The sequence below is a fragment of the Peromyscus maniculatus genome, chromosome 2 (assembly GCF_049852395.1).
Source record: "Peromyscus maniculatus bairdii isolate BWxNUB_F1_BW_parent chromosome 2, HU_Pman_BW_mat_3.1, whole genome shotgun sequence".
NCBI classification, from domain to species: Eukaryota; Metazoa; Chordata; class Mammalia; order Rodentia; family Cricetidae; genus Peromyscus; species Peromyscus maniculatus.
In genome coordinates this window covers 85,726,597-85,752,158 of record NC_134853.1, presented here as the reverse complement: position 1 = coordinate 85,752,158, position 25,562 = coordinate 85,726,597, and the positions used below count along the sequence as shown (strand labels likewise).

Below are 25,562 nucleotides of genomic sequence, written 5' to 3'. Positions count from 1 at the left end.
CCCTGAGGTCACAAGAGCAAGAGAGCTGTCCCTGCCCCTTATCAGCACTGGGAAGAGTGGCCCCTGCACCTTGCCTGGGCAACACAGTAGAGCTGGCCCTGAAGGTATGGGTACACCCAACCCTGAGAGTGAGAAAGCAGAAGAATTGGCCCTGCCCCTTGCACATCTTGCACATTGCTCCAAGGGGTGAACTCGCCAGGGCAATGCTTCAGAGTTCGCCCTGGTGGTGAGGACAGAGAAGAGCTGGAGGGCTGACCAACCCTGAAACTACCCAGGCCCAGAACCAGGGTTATGTGTTGGCCCACCCCAACATCCACCCCATCTGTGATCTGCTGGAGCATGGGGAGCAGGTCCTGCAGGCCCAGGGCTGCAGGATCTCCATGACACAGAGCAGCAACAGGATGTCCAGGAAGAGACACTGGGCCCGGCATCGAGGGTGTAGCAGAGAGCAGGGGCATCTTCAAATCAGACCAATGGCTCTTTGGGATGAATGCCTGCAGGTAAGAATGTATGAATAAAGGGGTCTACTGTGTGACTCATGGTGTCATACTGCAGCTCCCATGATGAGATTTTCTTTCTCCCCTTTTAATCCTTCTTTCACTTAAATTTTATTTTGTTTTATTGCGGGGGGGATGGGTGGGATCAGGAGGCATGATGTGAAAGATACAAAGAATAAATAAAAAAGAAAGTAAACAAAAAATAAAACAAACACGCTTTCTTATATAAGGATTTGAGAAGAATGTGGTGCTAGATAGTTTAATTGTAACCTTGACACAATTAAGTGTCACCCCGGAGGAGGGAAGCTTACTTGAAGAATTTCCTTCATCAGATTCTGGTCACGTCTGTGAGAGATTGCTGTGACTGATGTTTGACATGCGAGGGCCCTGCTCACTGTGAGCAGCACCATCTCTAGGTAGATGGGCCTGTGTAGCTAGAGTTTTCCTGCCTTACCCACAGTCAGGACAAATCTTTGTCACCCACCAGTCCCACAGCTGCTCAGACCCAACCAAGGAAACACAGAGACTTATATTGCATACAAACTGTATGGCCGTGGCAGACTTCTTGCTAACTGTTCTTACAGCTTAAATTAATCCATTTCCATAAATCTATACCTTGCCACATGGCTGGTGGCTTACTGGCATCTTCACATGCTGCTGGTCATGGCGGCTGGCAGTGTCTCTCTCCTCCGCCTTCCACTTCCCAGAATTCTCCTCTCTCCTTGCCCCACCTACTTCCTGCATGGCCACTGGCCAACCAGTGTTTTATTTATTGACCAATCAGAGCAATTTGACATACAGACTGTCCCACAGCAGGCCTGGGTGCTGCAACAAAGCTAACTGAGATTGAGCCAATGAGACAGTAATAAGCAGTGCTCCTCTATGGTTTCTGCTTCAGTACCTGCTTGCGTTCCTGCCCCGAATACCCACAGTGTAGAACTGTGACCTGTAAGCCCTTTTCCCCCCAGCTGATGTTTATCACAGCAACAGAAAGCAAACTAAAGCAAGTGTGAAATGTTCAGACTTGAGATGGAGTTTCTAAAGTGAGTCCATTCAGGAGAGCACCATCAACAACTCCACCAGGAGCTGTGCTAGCTGGGTCTTTAGGATTTTTCTCCCGAAGCATACTTTCCCGCACAGAGTTTTTTTAACTCCCAGTGTCTCATTATGAACAATGCTCAGGACCTTGGGCCCCTGTGGGACCTAGGCTAATATTTCCTACCAGCAACTGTGTTTCTCCTCTTGTCTTTTCCCACCAACCCTGCTCCCAGAAGGTGGGTCCACCTCCTGCCCTTCCTTGATCTGGTAACACTAGCAATGCATAAGACCTACCCAGTGGCCCCAAATACATCACAAATGTATCAGTTCATTTCTCTAGTACAGACTATTTATCTCCTGGAACTTCACCCCCCACCCCATATCTAATAGACATTCCCATTTCATCCTGAGCCTACCTAAAACACTCCCTGTGGTTTCCCACAGCAATCCAGGAAGGCACTCTTCTTTACATCATGTCCTGAATACCCAGTTCCATCCCTATGCCAGTTTGAATACGAAATCCAAGCAATTTTCACATTTTGAAATTTTCTCTCAGTCTTTATTTCAAGTGAACATATTTATAAAACAAGATGAGGAAAAGGGTGTCCAAAACAACCTTCTATCTGGATGTATCTGCCTCTCCTATGGCTTCAAGTCTTGGCAGATGACCTCTGTGGCACCTGCCAAGAGCACAGCCCCAGATAAATGTGTCTAATTTTCAAATTTTGTGGTTAAAAACATTTTCTTCTCAATATCCTGTTTGAGATGTAATTTCTAGTATGATCTGGCAACTGTTATCTTCCCTGTAAATTCTTCTACATCTACCTATCAGCCACTCTCCTCAGCAATAAAGCACCCCTTTTATTCCCCCCCAAAAGAGATGAATCCTTTCTCTTTTAAAAACTTGACCCACCAGCATATGCCCTTAATCCCAGCACTTGGTGGGTAGAGACAAGTGGGTCTTCACTACATAGACTAGCCTGGTCTACATAGTGAGGTCCACACCACCCAAAGCTATGTAGTGAGACCCTGCCTCAATCAAAAGACCCAGATATTTATGAATCTTATTTATATAAATAAATATATATTTATTTGCCTCAGAACAAGTCTTTCAAGCTTCTCAACCCATTCATCTGGAATTCACATTCAGTTTCAACGAATTTATAAATTAATCTGAAAGGATTTGACATCTTTAAAATGTTACAATATTCCATCACGAACATGGAAAATCTCCCCATTTATTCAAGTCTTCCCTTTATGCTGTTTAATTGAATTTAATTTTTCCTTCCCCAGAGGGCTCCTTGACAAATTGATTCTGGTGAACAGTGTCTTACATTCTATTATGTTTCATGATTGGCATCTGCTGACGAGGAGACATGCGATGGGTTCCGTAATTGCTTTTGTGTCTGACCATCATGCAGAAACATCTTATTAGTGCCCACAGAGGGTTTACTGGTGTGCTTGGCTCTCTCTGTGGTTGACCCTGGCCCTGGCATGTAAGGATAGCTTTATCTCTCCCTTGCAGCCCTCACACCTCCACATGAGTCTGCTAAAGCTGCCTTTCCAAACTTCCACAGATTAAGTGGCTTCAAGAGAACTTTATTCTCTGACAGTTCTGAAGGCTGAAAGCTTGAGATCAATGTGAGAGTGTGCGCCTCTTTTGATTTAATGTCATCTCCATGTGTCTCTACAATATCCTATCTGTATCTTAATATCTTCTTACACAGATATTCTTAAGGGACAACATGAAACTCAACTTTTTTTTTAAGGATGCTGTCTTCAAATATAGTCACATTTTGAGGTCCTAGTGATTGAGACTTCCACACAAAAATCAAGGACACAGTCTGTCCATTACTGCCTCTTGCTGCTTGTTCACAGGTAGAAAGGATTGGATTGGTGGCTGATAACTGTCTGGACCAGGGTTCTCAAGGATGTTGGGATGCAAAGAGAATTGGGATACAGAGTCTTGTGTTTTATTGCTGCAACATTGTCAGTGGAGGTGCCCTTGCCTGAGATCAGCAGTGCGGACAGGGGATCACAGTTCCTCAGTTCATATGCACAGACTCAGCTCTTCTTCTAGTGATGCCACTGTGTCAAGGAATGAAGACACAAGGGACCAAGTGAAATGAGCTTCAAACAGTATCACTATGTCACCCCTGGGAGTAAGAACTGGTAAGACAGAATTGGCTGAGTAGAGCCAATCAATTCCTTCGGCCTAAAAAAGTCTTTAAGGTTCCTGGATGCATTTGGAGTAGGGTGGGGCCTGAATGTCCTACTTCTTGGGGTGGAGAGAGCTCCTGTAATGAATTTCAAAGATGTCATGAACAACTCAAGTACCAACAACATGAGAATGAATAATTAGTGATGTTGCTCCACAATGAATGACTAGATACCTTGAAAAATGGTTTGACAAGGGCACCCATGGGTAAAATACCATGTTCAATGAAATATCAAAAAGACAGGAAATTAAATCATACTTATGACATGAGATAGTTTAAAATACTGCAAAGAAATGCTTGTGGGTATATACATGCTGGTGCAGTGATAGGTTAAGAGATGAGCAGGAATGATAAAGACCTCCTTCAAGAGTTTGCCACCTGGTCTTGTGGGGTGGCTATGTGGAGGAGAATGGAATAGAAAAGAGAGCCATGGAAATTCCTGAAGTACTAGAAATGTTCAGTGTCAGGTTAGATTGGGTCACCCACCTGGCACATTCTTCGGGTCTTGTACCCTTTGAAAGTTATTGCCTCACCACTTTTTGCAATCAGGTCTATATCTTAAGCTAGGGAGAGCATTCATAGCTCCCCCATTTGTTAATAATGTTGTCTACCCCCACTGAGGTGTGAAGATGCTCCTCCTTGAGGCTTATGATGCCAGCTTTGGAGGTGTTTGTTACACAAGAGAGAACTCTAACAAAGAATAATTTGAGTGCTGTTGAAAAAGGCAGGGACTGTGAAAGTGATATTTCTCTGACTCTTGTAGCCTCATAAGGACAAAAAAGCCACCTTTAGTTTTGAGCTGCAAAGCCCCAGATGGCTAGCCCAAACCAGGAAGAGCCAGCTTCTGACTGTGTAGCCAGAGTGAGTGTTAGCTTGTGCTTTTCCTGTAGCCTAGGCCAGCCATTTCTGACCAACTCTTCACCTCTTTCAACCAAATCAACTTGCCTCAAGAAGACACCCCTAGGGGAGTAAGAAAATAGACTCTTAAGCATCTCTGCAAACCTCCAGAAATCAGTCAAGAATAGAGAAAGGGTGTGACATCTCATAAAAAAGAAGAAAATATCTCCCCCTGTGCAGCTGGAAAGCAGATACGATGAGTAAAAAGCTGATGTTCCCAACTTCCCAGCAACCCTTGTAGCTGGTACGATCCTGCTCCTAGTTGGATGTCCCGTATAAAAACTACACTTCCTGTGATCACAGAAGGGTCTGGATGGGAAGAGATGGCACTGGGTAAAAGCAATAGATTCTAATAAGACAAAGAGAGCAATCTCTTGCCCTGGTGCCTGTGTCCAGAACTCTGCTGGTGGTGAATAATGGACTTTTCCTCAAATGAGCTTTTGAAATGGATAACTGTGTGAGGGGGAGGAAGGGGATTGGTCACAGAAATAGAGACAATTCCTTAAGTAAGAAACATGTCTCTTCCGTCTGATTTGTTGTTAGGAGCTCAGCTCATGAATGGAGTGGGAGACCTGGGACCAGATTGGACGGCTTTTCTCCACAGCTCCATTTATCTTCTCCACTCCTGCAGGATGAAGAAGAGGAGGAAAAGTGTGAGTCTTACTTTAGTAAGAAAATATGTTCTCCCCAAAAAGGCTGCAGATAATAATATTGTTTGGGAATATTTTTGCATCTTACAAGGTCTTTTATCAGATTACAATTTAAGAGCAGATCTCAAATTTGACCAGAAAGCAGAGAGGATTTTATTCTCTTGGGAGGCCCCCAGAGACACCCTCTTCCTGAGTAAGTGGGAAATGGTGGAGCCAAAGCCACAGCAAGATCCTTGTCAGGAGTGGAGAGAACCCAGGGACCCATGAGGTGTAACATCTTGAAGCGCTGAGTCTGAGCTGGTCCAGCTGATCTGTGGAACAAGCATGGGAAAGAAGAATGGTATCCTAGGCAGCATCCTCTTAGTACCTGAGGAAAGAGCCTGGTCACATGAGGTACTGAGAAGGAATGAGATCTGGGAAACAGGAGCCAGTGGACCCAGAGCACATAGGCAAGCCAAGCTTCTTAGTCTCTGAAACTGAGTTTGCTCAGGCCTGGACCAGCATGGACTTCCCCAGACTCTGGAACTGAGGTTAAGTCAGTAAGCCCTACTTGCAAGAGAGAGCACCCTAGGAGGAATGCCAGGGCAAAGGCAACAAGTGGGTCGGCTCAGTGCCAGTAGCCTGGGACCAAGGCAGCCGTGGGATCCTCGGCAGCTCTGTATGCTGTTTAAAGTGAAGAAACATGCATCTTTCAATGAACTCAATGTGTAAATATTTTTAACACTTGAATACTGGGAAAATGGGAAACACCCCACACAAAAACAGAGACACAAACCTGCCCACACAGATCATCCTTTCATCCTCTTTACAGTTTTAGCAGCCCTAATACATACCCCTTTCCTGATAACTGAAGTTCTAGACACACCCTTCACCTTGACCGTCAAACCCACATGAAACATCCCACCAGACTGCCCCTTGGCTCTCCAATGGGCAAGACAGTGTCTCAATGGATTTGGGGACCAAAGTGCCCTACCTCACTGTCTTAGTGAAGAGATACCATGGCCAGCAACCTTTATAAAGAAAAGCATTTAATTGGGGCTTGCTTACAATTTCAGAGGTTTAGTCCATTGTCATCATGGCGGGAAGCATGGCAGCTTACAGGCAGACATGGTGCTGGAGAAATAGCTTGAGAGTTCTACATCTGGATCTGCAGGTAACAGGAAGAGAGAGACACTGGGCCTGACTTGACTTTTTGAACCCAGTGCCCACCCCCAGTGACACACTTCCTCCAAAAAGAACATGCCTCCCAATTCCTGTCAAGTAGCGCTACCACTCCCTAATGGCCACGCACTGAAATACATAAGCCTATGGGGACTATTCCTAGTCAAATCACCACACTCACCATCATCTATACTTTCCCTTGCCACTCCAATGACACACACAAAAAAACAGTGAGGCTGGGTGTGGGTTCCAAATCATGCAGAACTGGCCTCAATCCCTGCTCCTGCCTCTAGCCGTCTGAGTGAACTTTGTCTCAGACAAAATACTAAGTTTCCTAAGCCCTGCTTCCCCATTTGTGAGGCTTCAATGATAATAAGTGCCTGTTTTGCAGGGTGGTGGGGAGTTTAAGAGAAGAAAGCACTGCTGGGTGGAGTCCACTAAGAATCAAGTGGGCTGCCCTCCCATGGGAGGGATAGGTGAGGAGTCTTGGAAATTCTAAAAACTTCAACTACTATTACAGAAATAGAAGTGATTGTCAAAAGTCTGTTTGGGGATTAGAAGGATGGCTCAGAAGGCAGAAGAACCTCCGTCCAACCCTGATAACCTGAGTTTGATATCTGGCATCACATAGTAGGAAGAGACAGATGACTCACATGATATGCTGGTGCAACAGTGGTACACAAGCTGTGTGAGTAACTATTGACTGCTGTGGGATGGTCTGTATGTCAAATTGCTCTGACTGGTCAATAAATAAAACACTGATTGGCCAGTGGCCAGGCAGAAAGTATAGGCGGGACTAACAGAGAGGAGAACTGAGAGAACAGGAAGGTGGGAGAAGACACTGCCAGCCGTCGCCATGACAAGCAGCATGTGAAGACGCCGGTAAACCACAAGCTACGTGGCAAGGTATAGATTTATAGAAATGGATTAATTTAAGATATAAGAACAGTTAGCAAGAAGCCTGCCATGGCCATACAGTTTATAAGCAATATAAGTCTCTGTGTTTACTTGGTTGGGTCTGAGCGGCTGTGGGACTGGCGGGTAACAGAGATTTGTCCTGACTGTGGGCCAGGCAGGAAAACTCTAGCTACAATTGACTGGATTTAAGGCCACTCCATGAGATATATCCCATACCTGACATTACTTAGGAGGCCAAGAACCTGGGACTAGATAGGCTACGGACTTACGGGAAAACCAAACACTATTGTTCTGCTAAAGAAATATAGCAATATAATAACTCCTAACAACATACCCAGAGATCAGTGTCTTCCTCAGCCATCTTCAAAGAAGCTTCCTCCTGGAGTTCATGGGAACAAATTCAGAGACGCACAATTGGACAATGTGCAGAGAATGAAAGACCTTGGAGCAGCCAATTATAAACCGATTATCTCCATCAAACCTCTCCCTGCAGAGCTCAGGGAACTTTGTGGACAAGGAAATAGCAAAAATGTAAGAGCCAGAGGAGGTGGAAGGCACCAAGGAAACAATGCCTTCCAGACAAAACAGGTCTGACAGACATATGAACTCACGGAGACCGTGATAGCATATACAAGGTCTACACAGATCCAAGCCAGATGGGGTCCCAGTGTTCAGAGGGAGAAGTGGACACCATCTCCCACTCCTAACCAAGAAGCTGAGTCCCACTGACAACCACTTGCAAAGGAAAAAATAATCTCTCCAAGGGAGTCTCACTGGGTGTACAAACCACACTTAAGGGTGGGTTCCACACACAGAAGTAGATGGTAAACACAAAACGAACTCAAGGGGATTCAATAGATTTTCTGCCTCCAATTGCTTTGTTTGGGGCACTTTTTGTCTTACTGGTCTTTGGTTTGTATATTATGGTTTCCAATTCTGTGTCTTTATGAGTTTTGTTTTTGTATATTGTGTGTCTATGTATCTGTGTGTTTCTTGTGCTTTTTCTTTTTTGTTGTTTGTTTGTTTTATTCTGGTTTGGAGAGCTGTTTGTTTGCCTGTTGTTGTTTTTTAAGAGAAAGAAAGAAATCATAGAGTTGTATTTGTTTGTTTGTTTGCTTGCATGTTTTGTTTTGTTTTGTTTTGTTTTGTTTTTTAAGAGAAATAAAATCATGAAGTTGGTTGTTTGGGGAGGTGGGAAGTATCTGGGAGATGGGAAAGGGGAAACCATGATCAGAATATATTGTATGAAAAAAATATTTTCAGCTTCAGAAGGAGGGACTCAGGTCCAGAATATGTTGGATGAAGTGAGTGGCCAATGTAAAGAGCTTTACCAAAGCATCTAGAATATGGTAAGTGTTTAAAACGTCAGGGTTTTTTGTTTTACTTTTTTTTAGATGCCCTTGAAACTAAGGAGCCTTATAGTACTTTGCTATTTGTAGCTAATGCTCTGTCTTATGTCTTATGTCATGGAATGTGAACTCCTAATTCAAAAATACACACATTCCAAAGCCTGAAAATTCTTGGTTCCACCATGACCCTCACAAGTTTGAAATTTTGTAGAATCTTAGATTTCAGACTTCAGATAGCTGAGGGATGTTCACACAGCAGAGTCTGTGCAAATAATGCATTATGAAGGAATCCCCAGTCTGAAGCACTGCTGGTTGAAAGCATTTGGATAAGGGACCCTCAAGCCTGCACTTCTACTACTATTTTGCTATTGAGAAACAATGATTCCTGAGTTAAGGGCTGGTCCAAGTTCCTACTGAAAATAAATAAATAGTAGTGCGGGTTGTCTGAACCTCACACTGAAGAGCTGGTCTCTGGCCTCTAGCAACCCCAACAGCGGGGCAATAGACCAAGAGGGCAAATCCCATATAAACCTGAGGCAGCATTCAAATCTCAGTGCTTTTATAGAGGACTAAGTGTGACTCAGTTTCCCTACCCCACTCTCTTACACCCATCTAAGCCTGGGCCTGTGCCCATACTGACAGTTAACCTCAGTGACAGCCCCAGCCCAACCATCCCCAAGCCCCTCCCCCGTACATACACTGCCATAGGTCGTCATGTTTCCTTCACTGTTTCCCTAAAGCTGGTGTAGTCAGTTCTAGTTAGGCAGATCTGATGCCACAGGAAAGTCAGAGTCCTTCGCCCACCATTTCCACGATCTGATGGGGGTGGCTGCTCCTCATTGCTGAGGGGATGATGGTTCACAGCACAAGGCAGCATTTACTGTTAACTCACAGCTTCCGGCACCAGCCCGATTAGCCACGCCCCTCCTGTTCCCTTCAGATACAGGACCTCTGTCATCACCAGAGCCCCCACCAGGTACATAAACAGCACATCTGAAGTCTCTAGGCAACTGGGACCATACGTCTAGACCCTGCGATTTAGAGACGGAAGCCCCTCAGACTGTAATCCAGGGACGGGCACACTTCTATAAGGAACTTGATTGTGACTATGTTAGCATTGGTGAACCACACCTAGTGTCTGCCCCATATTTTGTTCTGCTTTCACAAAGTCCTTTAAGGATACAGAAAACACTCTCAGCTCAGGGGCCAGACACAAACAGGCCGCGATTTGCAGCCTCCTGCCTCATCCAACCCTCTCTCTATGCCACACAAGTGATAAACGTGAGCTCACAACAGTTTAAACACACTTGTCAATGTGATTAGAGCTGCCAGGCATACTTAGAGCTGGCTGGGTGTAATCCCCCCTCTGCTGCCCCCCCCCCCCCGCCCCCCGTGCGCCTCCAGAATTTAAAACGTCCTATTCCACTTCTTTGAAAATTTCTTAACCTCTGGTTCTTAATAAAAACGCTTAATAAATTGTTTTTTACTAGGTTCAGTCATGTAGATATCAAATATGGTGCCACAGGAGAAAAAATAATTTAAAATCAAAAAGTAGCTGCAGCTGTCCCTGCCTTCCAAAGACAGACAATGTGGTTTTAGACAGGGGGATGATGAATCTGTGCGGGCCCTTTTGTCTGGCAGAGCTGAAAGAAGAGAGGATGGAAGGAAATGGCCTTCCATGGCCTTCCACAGGTCTCGTACTAAGTACAGGAATGGGGGTGTTAGAGAAAACAGCCTAATGCTTTGCAGAGTTTGGGGTGTACAAAGTGAGGCCCCACACTAGGCGACCTGCAGCATCAACCTAAATTACTTGGGAAAAAAGGAGAGGGGTTGTGAAGTCTGATAGTGAGAAGTCTGGGGAGACAGAGAGGAGAGAATGGTGGCAGGTACCACGCGGTACTCAGTTCGGACCAATCTTGGCGTTCAGTGATTTGTATTAAAAGGATCTGCACCCCTCCCTGGCTCCTGGCCCTCTAGTAAAGTGTGCTGCATACATCTACCTCAGTATTTTCAGGTTTTCTTTGCTTTTGTTGTTTTGTTTTGTTATTTTGGAGATCACACAGAAAGTTGCTGGGGAAACCAGAAGTGGGCAGGGAAGGCTCATGGTGATGGCTGGTTGCTGAGTGACCCATAGAGAGCTCAGCATGGAGGCAGCCAGCCAGGCACACAGTTTCCTCTGCCCACTGCAGTCCCCTTCCCAAGCCAGTCCCCATCTTGCCATCTAAACTTCTGCTCCGTTTGGAGCCCTAAACTGTCCAGCTGTGTTCAAGATTCTGTATCCCAGTTTCTCTTACAGCTAAGATGTGCTGTGTGGCCATAGTTCAGATTGACAAGACCCCGGCAGGTGTTACAAAGGAATTCTAGAAGACAGTTTATTTGATAAAAAAAAAAATGAACCAATGTGGCTCATGCCATCACCTTCTCTCTTTGAATGTATACATCTTCAGCTGCTGTTTCACTGCTTCTGCCATGATGGAAATGTCCCCATCTTTACTGACTCATGATGGAGCCACAAGTCACTTGAAAAGCTGCCAGTGTGCCTGAGCACTAGATTATTTTTCTTTCATTTCAATTCATCTAAACTTAAATGGCTGCCTGTGGCTGGTGGTTACCTCGTTGGGCAGCTCAAACTAAAGAATGACAAAATCTCTGACTCTGAGGTCGGTCCATCAATCTTGACTCATTGTTACATGGGTAAAATAAATCCTCAACTCTCAAATCACTATCGATCAAGTTGTCTGGTCCCTCAGCTTCATGTACTGTTACTGATACTGCTAGGGAGGGAGACTGGAATGCCAGGTGAAAGGGAGGGTGGAACAGAGGCCACCCCATCCCTCTCACACCCACATCCTCTCTGACTCAAGGCACAAATTTCTCAAACAACCACAGCTACAGTAGATGTAGCCGGGGGCTAAGTGGTTAAAGCCAGAGGTTCCAAGCACCGACATGTCCTGGCTAGGTGCCTCGCCTGCCATGCCTCCTGGACAAGTCATTTTCCCTCTGTTTGTGTGTGTGTGTGTGTGTGTGTGTGTGTGTGTGTGTGTGTGTGTGTGTGAGAGAGAGAGAGAGAGAGAGAGAGAGAGAGAGAGAGGGAGGGAGGGAGGGAGGGAGGGAGGGAGGGAGGGAGAGACAGAGAGACAGAGAGACAGAGAGACAGAGAGAAGATAATAAAGTGTCTCCTATGTGACTGAAGGAGTTAATGTAGAGCTCACCTCAAAATGGATAGAAACACACGGGCAGGTGAGGAGAGTTCTGGAGTTCATTCAGTTCAGGGAAGATGGGAGCCTTAGAAAGTGCCCCCAACTTCTCTGGGAATCAGAGACCCCTAACATTCTACTCTCACTGGGTCCCTAAGCCTGGGTTTTTTTCTTTTAGTCATAGAAGGTTCCGCCAGCCTTGGACCACATTGAGGGATGAGGCTGAGGGAGTTGAACTCCAATGAGCCAGCAGGAATCAAGCACAGCAACCATCACTATGCGTGGCCTTCTCTGTGGGTACCTGAAATGACACCACCACCAACACAGCCCTCCCTCGCTGCTCTGCAACAGCAGATTCACCACCCCTGTCCTGATGGAATGAATCTGAACACACAGGGCGATGAACAGAGCTTCTCGGAGCCCTCAGAAGCAGGGCACTGGAGAATGGTTTCCTCTGGGGAAAGCAGAGAAACCCAAGAGTCCAGAGCTATGACAACTGAATCCACAAAGGAAATAGTTGGGACCACAACACAGCTCTTGGGCTGGAAGGATGGAGGAAAGTTGCTATGACAACCTGCTATCCGTCACGCACTGAGAGTGCCAGCAATGTTTGTGCTACAGTGAGCTACAAATTACTAAAGGATAAATTCTAAATATAGACTCATCAAAATCAATGCATGTCAGAGACAGTTTTATCTCTCTGTAATTGTGTGTATGTTGTATGCATGTGTGTGTGTTCATGTGTGTGGAAACAGGGTCTCTCGATCAATCCGGACCTCACCATTTTGGTTAGACTATCTAACCAACGAGCTCCAGAAAAAGGATGGGGAAGAAGTGATGACTCTTTCCCTGTGTGTATCAGGGTTTCAGTGGGCCAATTCACAGAGAAGGCCTATCCCACAGCATGGGACAGAAGTCATTTACCTTCAGCATTCTCAGGGAAAGATGAGTCATTCTGCTTTCATTCAGCTATGGGGATGCAGCATATATACATATGTGTGTGCATACATAGAGATAGCTATGTGTATGTATGTATGTATGTATGTATATATATATGTGTGTGTGTGTGATGTATGCACACATGTAGATATACTTCTATGTGAGTGTGTATGCATATTTATGTATATAAATATATGTAGATGTGTATATATATATATGTCTGAACTATACATACAGGCATTTATGTGTGTATATATACATACAAATTTATATATGTGGTTGTGTATACATGTAGACATATGTGCATATATGCATACAGATATATAGAGACATATATACATACATAGGTACACATTTATATACCCATACATATATATAAATAAATAGATATTTGCTTCTTACCCACAATAAGTTACAGGCTTCCTTCTGACTCAGATCTACTTCATCTGGAGAGAGTTCTAATCTAGGGTCCTGGTTTTAGCAAGCTCAAGTCTCAGGCCACAGCTCCCTTCCTTGTGCCATGCTAGCCCCAAAGAATCTTAAAACAGCAGAAATATAATGAATGAAAAGCTAATACAAGAGTCAACTCCTCAGGAGGGACTCCAAAGCAGGGCAGAGGTGGTGGGCAGAGTTGGCCAGGCAGCAGTGGAAAGCGCCTCACAAACTGAAACCTCAGCACAGGGAACCCACAAAAGAAGATGCTGAGCTGGTGTCCCAAGTCAGGGTGACCTTCACACAGCCCGGGGCTGGGCTCTGTGCATCTTCTGATTCTTGATATGACTGTGTCTCTGCTGCATAACCATGTGGCGAGGAGCTCAGCCCATGCTCTACCACTTTCCAAGTGCAGGGGAGGCCCCTAGTCTCTCTCAGCAGAAAGTTCAGAAGAGGCCCTGGGGCAGTAAAAGCTGTAGGCTTTGTTGTGTTTTCTTTTTCTTTTCTTTTCCAACTCTCACCCTCACACCACTATATGGAAATGAGTCCTTTCCCTTTTCTGGGAGCGAACTACAAAACACACAGAGGCTGGCAAGCGGGGAAGCCCAGGGCTCCTGGGGCGCAAGCACAAGCAAGTAGACTTTCTATTTAATTCATAGGCTGTAAATTGACACTGCCGCATGTAGTTTACACATCGGTCTCTTATGAGCCCGGACAAAAGGGCTTGCTGCCAAGGGAAATCACTCCCTGGCATGGAGAAAATGCAGGATGTGTGGACTACAGGCAGTCAAGTCAGCGTCAACAACCAGCAATGAGAATAGGAGGATATGCCTACCAAAGGACAAACGAGAACATTGCACAAGTCCACAGGCTACAGAGCTGTGCACAGTGTAGAGCCTGGGAGTCTTAAGCACTGCAGTTCTCTTCTCCTAGGCCAAGACCATTTTTAATGATTTTTATTGTTGTTATTATTATTATTATTGTTATTTTACATACTCACCACAGCTTCCCCTCCCTCCTCTCCTCCCAGTCCCTTCTCCACCTCCCCTCTGACCCCCCATCCTCTCTTCCTCTTCTGTTTCTCTTCAGAAAAAGGCAGGCCTCCCATGGGTATCAGTTGGACATGGCATATTAACTTGCAGTAAGAATAATCACCTCCCCTCATATTAAGACTGGACAAGGCACCCTTGTATGAGAAATAGGGTCCCAAAAGCAAGCAAGAGAGTCAGAGACAGCCCCGGCCTCCACTGTTAGGAGTCCCACAAGAAGACCAAGCTACACAACTGTAACATATAGACAGAAGGCCTAGGTCAGCCCCATGCAGGCTCCCTGGTTGTTGGTTCAGTCTCTGAACCCCTATGAGCCAGATTAGTTATTTCAGTGAGTTTTATTGTGATGTTCTTGACCCCTCTGGCTCCTATAATCCTTCATCCCCCTCACCCACAGGATTCCCCCAGCTTCACCTAATGTTTGGCTATGGGCCTTTGTTTCCATCAGTTGCTGAATAAAGCCTCTCTGATGAAACTGGGTTAGGTACCAATCTATGAGTATAGTAGAATATCATTAGGCATCATTACATTGATTTTTTTTTCCAATTGTATTTGGTTCTATCCTAGATCCCTAGACTATGCAGCCTCTGGGTGCCTGCACCATTTCTTACAGGGCATGAGGGAAAGATGGCTTTGCAGTGAGGAGAGCTATATTCAGATATAACTGTGCGTCTATTCTGTTCAGCATCTGGCTAGCAGCTTGTTCTAGAGACTAGGACCTCCCCCACCCACCCCCACAAGCCCCTGGAATGACACCTACATAGATATGTCAAAGTAGCAAAGAAATCAAAAGAGAGTCCAAAGCCAAGCCTATGGGACTTGGGGATCTCTGAAGACTCACTATACACCCAGCACCTGGGGCGCCTCCCAGAGGACAGGGCAAGGTTGGCATCTTTATCCTACCAATAGGAACGTGGGAGAACTGAAGCTATGGCCCAGTCCAGAAACAAGTGCTTGTCTTGCAAGCATGAAGAACTGACTTTTCGGTACCCAGTGTCCATGTAAAAGCAGAGCTCATTGGTCTGCCCTTGTCATCACCCCAACACTGGGTGGGGGCAGAGACAGGTGTACCCACCAAGCCTGCTGGTCAAGCCAAATTGTGAGCTTCAGATTCAGTGAAAAAGTTGGTCTCAAAAATGAAGGTGACGTGATCATCTCATTTGATACGGAAGCAGCCTTTGACAAAATCCAACATCCCTTCATGATGAAATTCTGGAGAGACTTAGGATACAAGGGGCATACCTCAACATAATAAGGGTGATTTACAGTAAGCCCACAGCCAGCATCAAGCTAAATGGAGAGAAACTCAAAGCATTCCACTAAAGTTGGGAACAAGACAAAGAAATCCACTTCCTCCATACCTATTCAATATAGTACTAAGTCTTAGTTCACTAGAGCAGTAAGACAACTGAAGGAGAGTAAGAGGATACAACTAGCGAAGGAAGAAGTCAAAGTATCTTTTTCTGCAGATGACATGGTTGTATACATAAGTGACCCTAAAACCACCACCATGAAACTTCTACAGCTGGTAACCCCTTTCAGAAAAATGGAAAACTACAAAATTAACACAAAAAAAAATCAATGTCCTTCCTATATACAAATGGCAAACATACTGAGTAATCAGGGAAACAGCACCTTTCATAATAGCCTCAAAATAACCTTGGGATAACTCTAACCAAGCAAGTGAAAGACTTGTGTAAAAAAAACTTTAAGACATTGAAGAAAGAAATTGAAAACATCAGAAGATGCATGGGGCAATGGTGGCACATGCCTTTAATCCCAGCACTCAGGAGGCAGAGCCAGGTGGATCTCTGGGAGTTCAAGGCCAGCCTGGTCTACAGAGTGAGATCCAGGACAGGCACCAAAACTACACAGAGAAACCTTGTCTCAAAAAAACCAAAACCAAAATATATATCCCCATCAAAATTCCAACACAATGCTTCACAAAAACTGAAAGGATAATTTTCAGCTTTATATGGAAACACACAAAAAAAAAAAAAACCATGAAAGCTAAAACAATCCTGAAAAATAAAAGAAATGCTAGTGGTATAGTCATCCCTGATCTCAAATTGTAATATAGAACTATAATAATAAAAAAGATCATGGTATTGACATAAAAACAACCACATTGACAATTGGAATCAAATGGAATACCCAGACATAAGTCTGCACACCTATGACACTTGATTTTTGACAACGAATCCAGAAATACACACTGGAAAAAGGATAGCATCTTCAACAAATAGTGATTATTAAACTGGATGGCTGCATATCAAAGAAATGTAAATAGATCCCCTGCACAAAACTCAACTCCAAATTGATCAAGGACTTCAACATAAGGTCAGCTACTGAGTCTGAGAGAGAAAGTGAGGAATAGTCTTAAACTCATTGGCACAGGAAAAAGACTTTCTGAACAGGACACTTACAGAACAGGCACTAAGCCCAGCAATTAATAAATGGGACCTCATTAAATTGAAAAGCTTCTGTATGGAAAAGGTCACCATCATCTGGACAAAGTGACAGGCTACAGTATGGGAAAAGATCTTTACCAATTATACATCTGAGAGAGAGTTAATATCTAAAATATAAAAAGAACTAAAAAAAACTAGACATCAAACAAAACAAATAATTAAAATGAGGTACAGAACTAAACAGAGTTCTCAAAAGATGAAAAGCAAATGGCTGAGAAATACTTAAAAGAAATGTTCAACATCCTTAGTCATCACAGAAATCAAAACTCCTTTGAGATTCCATCTTACACCAGTCAAAATGGTCAAGATCAATAAAACAAATGGCACCTACCTCATGATAGTGAAGATGTGGGATTAGGGGAACAATTATCCATTGCTGGCGGGGATGCAAACTTGTACGGCCACTATAGAAATCAGTGTGGCAGTTCCTTATGAAGCTGGGAATAGATCTACCTCAAGACCCATCTGTACCATTGTCTTTATTGGGGTTACTATTATTGTGATGAAAGACTATGACCAAATACCAGTTGAAGAGGAAAGAGTTTATTCAGCTTACACTTTCACATTACTGTTTATCATTGAAGGATGCCAAGACAGGAACTCAAACAGAGCAGGAACCTGGAAGTAGGTACTAATGCAGAAGCCATGGGGGAGTGCTGCTTATTGGCTTGCTCCTTGTGCCTTGTTCAGCCTGATTTCTTATAGAAGCCAGGACTGCCATCCTAGGAGTATCCCCACCCACAATGGGTTGGGTCCTCCCTCATCAATCACTAAGAAAATTCCCTACAGGCTTACCTACAGCCCAATCTTATGAAGACATATTCTCAGTTGAGGCTCCCTCCTCTCTGGTGACTACAGCTTGTGTCAAGTTGACATAAAACTAGCCAGCACAACTGCTCTTGGACATATATCCAAAGAACTCTATGTCCTACTGCAGAGACACTTGCTCAACCACATTTTTTGCTGCTCTATGCATAGTAGCCAGAAATTGGAAATAGCCTAATTGTCCATCCATAAATAAACAAAAATGTGGTACATTTACACAATGTAATATTATTCTGCAGTTAGAAGAAATCTTGAAATTCACAGGTAAATGGATAGAATTGGGAGGGGGGATCCTGAGTGAGGTAACCCAGTCGAAGACAGAGAAGTCAAGCTGGTACCTAACTAGAGCTTTCACTCCTACTGAATAATGTCTACCAGAGGTGAAAGGTAACCACCAACCCTGCTGCAAACCCTATAATCTACAACGACGACCTGCCTGTGTGATACACGAGTGCAAAAGCGGCACAAATGTTGTGTGAGCAACCGATCACTACCTGATTTGATTCAAGGTCCACCCCACACAACAGAACACATGCCTGACACTGCTCGGGTATCCAGAAATATGAGGCTAGTTGGACCACGGATGTCGGGATAAACCAAATACTGTTGTTCTACTAAAGGAACATAGCAATGAACTTTAAGTAAGTGAACTAACAATGCTTTTATTTGGTGTTTAAGGTTCTGGGAAATTTGCCAGAATCACTCCTACTTCTGCCACAGAAGGAAAGAGATTCAGTGGGCTGTGAGTCTTAACATCACCAAAACAAATGCAAGTCGTTTGCACATCTTGGAGGAGATCTGGGTTGTCCTCAGCACTCTCGCATCAGTTACACAACAATGTGGATTATAATCATCAACTTTCACATGAAAAATGTTTTCCTTTCACTTCTACACCAGCTGTCATTCTGCAGCTTGAATTTTCACAGTGCTGTCAGTATACTACTTCTGTGGATGTAAGAGAATTATTGTGAGAACATTTGAAACAATTAACATTGCAGGATCTTTAATATATGTAACAGAACACTGAGTTCTTACGTGTATTGTCACCAGAAAAGTCTTTATCCTCTTTAAAATATATATTATCAGGAGCTGGAGCTGAAGATCAATGTACGAGTGAAGCCCTAGGTTCGATCCTTATCACGACAAAAAAAAAAAAGTGTGTGCATGTGTGTGTGTGTGTGTGTGTGTGTGTGTGTGGTGTGTGAACAGAAACTCAAAAATCCATGAAGTCTAAAAAAAACACTCATTTTTCAGCTTTTCCTATTGCTAACAGGTTCTAGAGGGTCTATGAACTGCCTAGAAGAGTCCTATGTCTCTGATGCTGTAGTCATGTTTTTATATGACATAACAGAGGTATGACTGTCGTACCTGTCTTTGGCATCCTGGTTCAGTTCTCAGGGCACAGTATGACTGTGTGTTATGAACACAAAGCCTCTAAAGGGTTCTCATTTCTAAAATGCATTCTTTCCAATCATGGGGTGAAGTCTGTGAAAGTTTTCACAATGACTCAGAAGTGAAGGCCTTCTTCAGGGAAGGAGCAGATCACACAGCCCACAGCCTGGGACTACAGCACAACTCTAAGCTTTCCCTTTGGTGCCGAAGACAACCTCCAATTCCAGATAGCCCCAGATATCCCATACACACCAGAGCCCAGAAACTGCCTCTTTATCCCTTCTATTGGACACAACCAGCAGAACTTTCTTATTTTTCAGCTCTCTTTCTGTCTGTCCTTCCATTCAGTCATCCACTTTCGATAGATTGGATCCATTTGGGCCTCCATTCCCATCCCACCCTCTTCTCAAGCTTTTGCCAAATAACAGGGAAGCATCTCCTGTCCTAGTATATCTTGGGGCCTGGCCACATGACTTTGGCCAAAAGGATATTAGCCAAATGGCACAGGGGAGGCAAGAAAAGTTACTTGTATGTTCGCCCTTATCCCTTGTGGCCTCTTCCATCACCATGGGCTATCCTACAGAGAAACAGGGACAGATGAAGCACAGGAAGCCACCTTCACTGACCCAGCCACAGGGACTTCGCATCACCCAGTAGAGAGCCAACTTGTTACAAATGCAATCAGGCCCAGCTAACCCCCTCAAACATCGATGTAGCCGGAAGCAAGCATGCTCATAAGACACTGAACTTTTACAGTTACTGGTTACATGTCATTATTGAGGCAATGAATCACTTCCACATTCCAACCAGAATGCAGAAACAAGAACAAAAGATTATTTCCAGAAGCTATTCAGGACACTGTTGCTTGTCTGTGGTCAGCTAGAACTCAGTCTCATGGACAACTGCAAAAAAAGACTGGAATTCAAGTCTGTGTTCATGACAACTATACATCCAACCACGAGCTAGAGGTTCTCTTTCTGTGGGAGAAGTGGAGGTCGAAGCTGGCAGGGGGCAGGAATAGAAGTCTGCTGCACATGCTAGGAGACTTTGAGCAAATTCCTTACTTCTTAGGCCGTGTCTCTACCTGTACAAGAGAGACAAGAAAGAGATTCCCCTGCATGATTGGTAAGCCCCTTCCAGCTCCTTCTAGAAGTCAGAGAGTGAAGTGGTTGGAGGTGTTGAGCATCATTCAGATATAAGCAGAAAAAAAAAATATCTATTTACACATCCAGATGACAGCCCCCCCCCCCCATCTAAAGGCAAGTGTGTAGGCTTCTACAGCATCCTACCACAGCCCACAGCCCTTGTCATGGACAAAGAGCAAAGATCTGACTGGCTGTTCAGCTCCTATCTAAAAAAATCTTAAAGCTCAGAACATTTGGGAAGGGAGTGGTTGGGTCTTCGAACAATTCATCTCAATTTACCTCCATTAAATTATATAGTCCGTGCACGTGATTTATGAAGAGGGAAGAAACCTTTGCTTGGAGTCTAATTGCAACCTTCAAAAAGGCTTTAAAGCCTCTCTGCTCTGTAATAAAAGATATGACCTGCTCCCTTGTGCACTGGAATGATATTACTGGGCTTACCAATGTAAGAGTACGAGTGTCTTCCATCTAACATATGTCAAAACAAGGCAGAATCTTCCAGAGCAAACCTAGGTCTAAGGCTTTCTCTTTATCTATTTAAAAATCACAACTATTAAATCTGGGGATGAAATTATACTTTAATTTACCACCATGAAATTATATAGCTCATAGGTAAATCACACATGGAGAGGATACCTTTGTACAGAGTCTAATTATGGCCTTTTAAAGGTCTTAGAAAACCCTACAATTCTATGAGGAAAGAGAACACCCACTGTATATATTATACTCACTTAATTTACAACTCAGAAATTCTTCCTTTTCAAATCTTTATCTCTCCCCTTGAATAAAAAGAAATCATAATGACACTGAAGCCCCGACCCCACAGAATGCTCCTCTGGCCACAGACACCATGGCTGCCCTGGATTTTACATGAAATGTATAAGCTGTAATGTCAGAACAGCAACACTAGGGTTGGTGTGTGCCTAAAATGTTGAGTTCAGAAAGTCTATCATTCCTGTAAAAATCATTAGTATTTGGATTCCATTTACAGACATGGACACTGAAACTCAGAAAAGTGACTTGTCCAAGGTTACACAGTTAACAAGGCTGAGCTAGGATTCATTGCAGATGGATGTCTCCAGAACAAGGCATTCAGTATAGCCGAAACGGCTACTGTTATGCTTGTACCCTGACAGGGATTCTTGCCTGCACTTGAGCAAGGGTTTGGTACTGGGATGCACAGTGCACAGCTGCCTTGCTCTAGGGGCATGTAGGCTTCCCCCACTCCCCTGATCCAGACAAAAGGCAGGTCTTACTTCATTGCTTTCTGAGAACCTTGATCTTGTCTGTTAGCATCAAAGAGGCATGTGGCTGTCTAAAAGGGACTCAGAGTGACACAGAAAAGGCACAGAAGTCCTTCTGGGATGCAGGATGTGATTCAATGACATCTCTTTTGTAGTGGCTTGTAGCATGAATCTTAAAGGTACTTATTAAAAAAATCAAACCTGAGGCCAAGTATTGGGGTGAATGCTGGAAGATCAGAGAAGCAGAACAAGCCAGAGCTACCTCACCTCGCCAGTTCCTCAGCTGATCCTGTTTCAGACTGGAAGCCTCTGAGTCCTTATCCAAATGAATCTCAGCTGAACTGCTTCTTGAAAGCCTGAATGCTTAACCAGCTAAAAGCTGCTAGTTTCTGGTCCTCATGCCTTATACATCTTTCTGCTTTCTGCTATCACTCCCTGGGATTAAAGGCTTACTTTCTGGGAGTAAAGGCGTGAGTCACCATGCCTGGCTGTTTCCAATGTGGCCTTGAACCCACGGAGATCCAGAGGGATCTCTGCCTCTGGAATGCTAGGATTAAAGGCATGTGCTACCACTGCCTATCCTCTATGTTTAATATTGTAGCTGTTCTCTTCTCTGACCCCAGATAAGTTTATTAGCGTGCACAATATTTTGGAGAACACAATACCACCACAGTGGCTCTTTTTTCTGCAATAGATAAGGTGGGACATGTAGGGGTCACTTTAGAGATGACAATGAGAAGTGGTTTGATTGGGCAGGAAGGGCAGAAGTCTGAATCCAGCCAAGGATGGGCTTTTGGGCCATGGACCAAAAACAACTTGGGATGATAGGAAAATGTCCTGAGAAAAAAACAGGGAGCCTGCACGTGGATCTTCAGCCACACACCCTGCTCCTTTGCAGGCTCTTTCCTCACAGTCACGGTTCCAAAGATGGAGAGAAGAGCAGTAATGCTGGGACCAGCAGGTGCCACTCACCAGGTGTTCCTGAAGGGCGGCTGGCCACCATAGCAGAGCTCCACAGCTCACCCAGTGGCCACCATAGCAGAGTTCCACAGTTCACCCAGTGGCCACCATAGCAGAGCTCCACAGATCACCCAGTGGCCACCATAGCAGAGCTCCACAGGTCACCCAGTGGCAGCACGCTCCCTTGAAAGGGACCAACCTCACCAGGGGAAAGTAAGACCTTTCAAGGCTACCCCCAGAGGATACAGAATGCTGCTATATGGCCAGGCTCCTTGACAAACACCACCACTGTAAGGTTTCATTACAGTAAAGAAATGATTCAGTAATTACTCAGAAACCATAGGACCTCACCGATGGCCTCCATGACCACAGCATACATGGGGATATGAACTGTGTCTACCTACTGCAGCCTTTACATTTGGTATCAGATCTGAGTAAGGGTTTGCTTAAATGACTGTGACAGTACTCACCCTTTCCTCCTCCTCATCCCCACCGTACTCAAAAGTCAGTCCATGTGGCAGTCACAATACCCTTCCGCACAGAGTGAAACTCTGTCTATTTCCCACAAGTCTCAAATTGATACTGGAAATGTTCTTCTCTGCCTTCAGTGAACATGTATTTTATTGAGCAAAAATCCAAAAGTCAAGCCTATTTTTAGAATGTGAGATTACAGAGGTGGCTGTTTTTTTTATTTCCAAAAGGTTCATGGGTATTTTTTAACTTTCTTTTTATTTATTCCTTGTGTCTTTCACATCATGTCTCCACATCATGTCTTCAGGTCTCACCCAAGTTCCCCTCCCCCAAAATAAAACAAAATACAATTCAAGAGAAGAAAGGAGGGAAAGGAAGAAAGGGAGAATCTCGTTGTGAAAATTGCAGTGTGACACACTGAGTCACACAGTAAACCCCTTTATCCATAGATTTTTATATGCATGCATTCATCACAAAGAATCATTGGTCTGGCTCGATGTTTCTGGTCTCTGCTACACCATCAATGCTGGACCCTCACTGGGACTCTTTCTGGACATCCTGTTACTGCCCTGTGTCATGGAGATCCTGCAGCCCTGGATCGGCAGGATCTACCACCTCCCCTCCCCACCCCCATGCCCCAGGAGATCACAGATGAGGTGGATGTTGGGGTGGGGCAACACATAACCCTGGTTCTGGGCCTGGTAGTTGCAGGGTTGGTCAGCCTGCCAGCTCTCCCCTGTCCTCACCACCACAGTGAACTCTCCTGCATTGCCCTGGCTAGTTCACCCCTTGCAGAGATGAGCAAGGGGCAGGACCAGTTCTCCTGCTTTCACGTCCTCAGGGTCAGCTCTCCCACACCTACACCTTCAGGGCCAGCTCTACCATGTTGTCCAGGCAAGGTGTAGGGGCCCTCTCCCAAAGATTACTGCAGCTGATAAGGGGCAGGGATAGCTGTCCCACCTTAAGCTCCTATGATCTCAGGGCCAGCTCTCCCACCTGGCTCAGGTGTTAATGGGGCGGGGGCATCTCTACATTGTCCATGCTGCCGCAAGACAGATGAGTAATGGGGACAGTTTTCCCATGCTCACAATGTTGGGGCTGGTTCACCCACACCTCCATCACCAGGGTTGGCTCTCTTGTGGTGCTCAGATGAGGTACAGGGCCTGCTTTCCTGAGTGTCGCAGTCCATGGTGCTCTCCCACCTGCCTCAGACTGGAAGGGCCTTGAAATGTTTTTATTTGTGACAGTCATCTGGGGGCTTTGAAGGGGTTCAAGATCCTTTAAATTAATAAAGCAAATCCTCCCTCCTAAATTATGGATGGGGTAAGTTTATACCACAGCAATTCATGGCTTCTTAGGAGGAAAACAGTACTATTCATCCCATAACATTTAAGAGAAAGGTCATTGCTCTATCATGGTGTGATAGTTAATTTTATGTGTCAACTTGATTAAATCACAAGATATCCATCTATCTAAATGAACATTGTTTCCAATTACATCTAGAGGAGGGTAGCATTGGAGTAAATGTGGCAGGCATCATCCATTCTATTGGTGGCCAGAATACAAGTAAGTCAAGGAAAGGAGGATTCAATCACCACAAGTCTGACTTTGTCTTCCTGATTCTCAGGCCTTCAAACTTACCCTCCACTCCAGGTCATCATCTCCTCTACCTTCAGACCTCAGAATTATACCACCAGCTTTCCTAGTTCCCCAGCTGATAAATAACAGGACATATGATTGATGGATGGATGAATGGATGGATAGTCAAACAAAGAGACAGGTGATAGGTTAAATATTAAATAGTAGACAGATAACAGATGATGAATAGATTAGATGGTTGAGAGAGAGAGAGAGAGAGAGAGAGAGAGAGAGAGAGAGAGAGAGAGAGAGAGAGAGAGAATAGGTAAAAGATGATAGAACTGAGCAGAGAACAGGGTTTATGCACCTTGGGAGGGGGCAGAACCTTCCAGGGCAAAGCTTTCCACAGTGAAGATTAGTGGGGTTTCAGGTCCAGAGCTTGGGCTTTTTTTTACTCTGTAGGACGGGGGCTGGATCCAGCTGTTAGGGCAGTTAGAGTGTTCTGTGGGTGGAACCTGACAGTTAGAAGTCCTCAGGGGAGGGGCCTGGACACTTGTGTGCCTCAGGGGGCTTACAATGATGTTATTTTGTTAATATTTTTCTTTAAAGCATCTAATTCTCTTACATTAAAACACATATACATGTCATTGCCATAATAAAAAATGCCACACAAAAAATAACCATAAGAAAAATAAAATAATGTGCTGTGATTCTATCCTGACAGTTACCTGCCGAAAGCCCTGCACCCACAGGCTGGTCTCTTGAAGGGAGGCTGGTGAATTCCTAAATGGATAGCACCAGAGAACTTCTCCTTTATGGAAATGAAGGGCTCAAAACAGAGTCACTCCATGATATGATATGATATGATATATGATATGATATTATAAAATTTCAAGTACATGTTTGGCCTTAAATCATCCACTTCCCAGCAGACAACTGGGCCCAGGTTGTGAAGAATAGTTCCGTAATGCCTCTACAGTTTTTCCTGCTCACCATGGAGATTAATTCTAGGACTCTCTGATTGGATACCAAACTCCATAGGTCCAAGTTCTTTATATAAAATGATACAATGCTATCTTAGTCAGTATTCTATTGCTATGCTATGATTAGACACCATGACCATGGCAACT

General features: G+C 44.5%; 1 long non-coding RNA gene across 1 annotated transcript; it reads right to left on the bottom strand.

Annotated features, from left to right (window-relative positions):
• Positions 1-2,604: 2,604 nt before the first annotated feature.
• LOC143271873 (uncharacterized) lies at positions 2,605-7,843 on the bottom strand. Its single transcript, XR_013049159.1, has 3 exons — positions 7,715-7,843; positions 6,349-6,448; positions 2,605-5,276 (listed from the first exon to the last, which is right to left on the bottom strand). It is a non-coding gene; the product is annotated as an uncharacterized LOC143271873 (long non-coding RNA).
• Between the last annotated feature and the right edge of the window lie 17,719 nt (positions 7,844-25,562).